This window comes from Rattus norvegicus, chromosome 1 (genome assembly GCF_021556685.1).
Source record: "Rattus norvegicus strain SHRSP/BbbUtx chromosome 1, alternate assembly SHRSP_T2T, whole genome shotgun sequence".
Classification (NCBI taxonomy): domain Eukaryota; kingdom Metazoa; phylum Chordata; class Mammalia; order Rodentia; family Muridae; genus Rattus; species Rattus norvegicus.
Genome location: NC_141534.1, coordinates 59,234,430 through 59,238,055, shown reverse-complemented (window position 1 = coordinate 59,238,055; position 3,626 = coordinate 59,234,430). Strand labels below are relative to the sequence as shown.

Below are 3,626 nucleotides of genomic sequence, written 5' to 3'. Positions count from 1 at the left end.
GAATATTCCAGGACCCCTCTCACGCAGGATGCAAGGCTAGGAGCTCTGTGTGCCCTGACACAGGGGCATGGGACCGTGACTCCCATGAAATGCTCCTTCATACCTATTACATCATCAGCTTTGAGAAGGTCTTCCTCAGTAAGAACATTCCACACTGCTTGCCTCTGCCATATTGCTCTCTTTTCCAGGGCTGCATGCCCTTAGGAACATTGACATGTCTTCTATGAAAATTAATATTCTGTTAAATCATTTTGATAAACAGTTCTCAGCATGATATCTGTGTCCAGAAGTAGTCATCAGCAATTCTCACGGGGACAGGGAATCAAAATATTCCCCCTACTCTTCGTCCTACTCTTTCTCCGCCTCTTCCTTCTCTTACTCCTCCTCCTCTACTTTCTCCTCCTCTCTTCATCTTCCTCCTCCTCCTCCTCCTCCTACCCTCCTCATTCTTCTCCTCCTGCTGCTGCTGTGCCTAATGCTGCTTCTGGTATTGTTGCTACTCCTGTTGCTGCTGTAGTTTCTGCTCGTGTCTTTTCCATTGCCATGTGTCTGAAATCACCTACTGTTTATACTGAGGACATGAAAGAATTTCCAGATGACACTGTGAAATAGACAAGACAATTTATTCCAAGCAAAAAAGACAGTGAGGTAGAATTCTTAGCTTACCATTTGGGGCTTTGATTTGCCTTACTATATTATAACTTCTTTTTTCTACTTCTCAGTTGAGGTCTTTGAAAGAAACCATTTAGAACTACTACCTATAAAATTCAATAGATCACAAGGTCTTAGCAACAAAAAAAAAATACCAGTATGCAAAACAATATGCATGCATGCAGGATTCTGACCATCAACAATAACCCACAAACTAGGTTGTTGATACTTATTCAATGACAAACCTTGTTAATTAGTTTTGAGGCTTAATGGAATGGGATGTTACATTTGAAAACATAAGACTCTGTTCTGCAGCACTTGTGATTGATGACCACATGTGAAAAGATCAGTAGCCCCTGGAGGAGTCCATGAGCCCATGAACCTCTTGTCCTCACCCTGTGGGAGCTATTGGCCTAAGGGGGAGCTGGAGTCCATCTGAAGGGATGGGCCAACTAGAAAACTCTGTAGAGTGTGGAACTCATCAATCCTATTGGGTCCCTGCTGGAAAGAGGAGAAATCAAGAAGAGGGAGAAGGCTTGAGTGTTGGGGAAACCTCATAAAGAACTTAGAGCAGATACAAGGTAAGAATTGTGGGGAAAATGGAAACCAGAGACAAGAGGAAGGACCAGCATAGAGCAAACTGAAAAGGACAAAGCACAAAGGTACCTGGGCTATGCCTGCTGCTTGTTCTCTGGACTCTGCCTGTGGCTCATTTCTGGGGGGAGATTCTGTTCTGCCCCAGGCGAGGTTTCTTTCTCCTTGGCATGCAGCAACACAGCTTTATCAGGGCATTTGCTATATTCCTGGTCCACCCCTTAAAACCTCTGTGCCGGACCCTGCTGGGGATGGGCTTATCCTCAAATGGGGCTCTGTGGGAGAGCGGGTTGTCTTCTTTGATTTCCTTATTGCTACTCTTCTCACTGAAGATGCTTGTTGTTTGAATGCATGGGACACTCACGGCACATTTGTGATAGTGGTCCTGTGTTGGTGTCATCGGTAGAGGCCTGAGACGACCAGCCACAGTGGATCTTTTGCCTCCTTTTGGATGAGCATTCTGGCCATAGTGAGATACGTGACCATGGGAGGATGACACCCGCAAGGTGCCAAGGACTGGCAGGCTTCCACTCCTCTTTGGTTCTAATCTAAAAGCAGCAGCAGGATCAAGGCTAGGGAATGGGGCTGCAACGGGACTCACTTGCTGTGCCTGGGCTGTGCAGCCATCCGCCTGGAGAGCCTGCTTTTGTAGAAAGAAATAAGTTGCCATTTCCTCATTATATTTTCTTTGTTTTAAAGAGTGTTTTACTACAGAGGCTTGGAATCCAATGCTTTTCATGGCATCCAAAATGGCCGGGTCTGGTGTGAGGGGAAGCAGTTCTTCATAGGGACCTATCAATCCGTTCCAGTGTTCTTTGAACCAAGGGTGTTTCATCGCCTTTCTTGCTGTTGGTCTAAAGTTGGGATTTACCCTCAGTAATTTACTAAGGAGGTCCTCCAGTTCTTTTGAAACCCCACAGGGAGCAGGATATACCCCTGCCACTACTTGTCTTTGCAGTTCTTGGATGATCACTGAATCAAATGGGAGCTTTCCCGCTACCATACAGTACAAGACCACTCCTATAATCCACATATCATTCTTCGGCCCGTCATACCGATGGCCAAGGAGGAGTTCAGGGGAACCAAAGGAGTACGTGCCGCAGTGGTGGTTTAGCATTTTTCCAGGTTGAAATTGGGTGCTAAGCCCAAAGTCGATGACTTTGACCTTTTTGTTTTTATCAATCATTATATTGTCCAGTTTGAGGTCTCGGTGAACAATCCCCTTTCCATGGCAGTAGCTCACTGCTGACAATATCTGTTCAAATATTTGCCGGGCCTCATCCTCCTCTATGTGCCCTGACTCTCTGATGTACTGGTAGAGTTCTTGGCCTTCCACCAGCTCCATTATGAGGTATATTCTCGTTTCCTTTTCAATAACTTGTATGAGAGACACTATGTTGGGGTGGTTGATCTTTCTCATTATGTTTGCTTCCATCATGGCTGGCTGGAACCACTGCTTGTCCTTTCGCAGAACTTTGACAGCCACCGGGGTTCCTGTGAGCCGGTGGTGGGCCAGGAGGACTTTGGCGTTGCCCCCTTGCCCAATTGTCCCCAGTACTTGGTATTGGGAATGGAAGTTGCCCTCCTCAGAGATACTGGGCTCGGGTGTAGGGGTTGGTAACTCCTCCTCAGTCTCTGTAGGCATTTTATCAGTACTAATGCTACCTAAAAATAACAAAAATGGAATCAAATAATGAAAAAGATGGAGCAATATAGGAGCTAAAATTACACTTGTGGTACCTAAAAGAAACAAACAAAAGAAAAAGAAAAAAAAACAAACAAAGACAAAGTAAAAACTAGACTAGAAAAATAGAGCAAAATTATGAAAAAGTTAAGGGGAAAATATGAAGAGTCATAGGTAAAAGCCACCCAAATAACCAACCCCAAAAGAAAAAGCCAAGAGCACACACATACTAAATGCAATGATGAAAATAAAATTGTCATACTACAATAGGATTGGGCGGCCAAAGTTGGTCAATACTATGAATAGATGTTCATTGAAGAAAAAAAACAGATGAAAGAAACGAGAGGAGAAAGACTGAGTATAAGACAAAACAAACAAATGTAAAAAGCCAACACTTAAGGGAAAACTCCATTGAATTTCAGTACCTAGTGATCCACAAAAATCCACAACTCTCCAGAGCAAAATACTGAAAATTAAAATTAACCAACCACAAGGAATAAGGCAGTTAAATATCAGTGAACAGTAAACCTTAAACAAAGGCCGAAGAGTCAAAGTGTCACAAAGGGCAAATTTGTATCAAGTCTAAGCCAATGATTGCTTGTACTCAATAAATAGAGAAACAGGAATAATGTAAAAGGATGAAACCGCAGGACATTGAAAATGGAGATAGAGTTAATCATCCGACTGCAGAACCGTA

At 43.7% G+C, this 3,626-nt stretch overlaps 1 pseudogene across 1 annotated transcript; it reads right to left on the bottom strand.

Moving 5' to 3' along the window:
* Positions 1-1,288: 1,288 nt before the first annotated feature.
* LOC134485071 (sperm motility kinase Y-like) lies at positions 1,289-2,902 on the bottom strand (annotated as a pseudogene). Its single transcript, XR_015646121.1, has one exon. The product of XR_015646121.1 is annotated as a sperm motility kinase Y-like (transcript).
* Between the last annotated feature and the right edge of the window lie 724 nt (positions 2,903-3,626).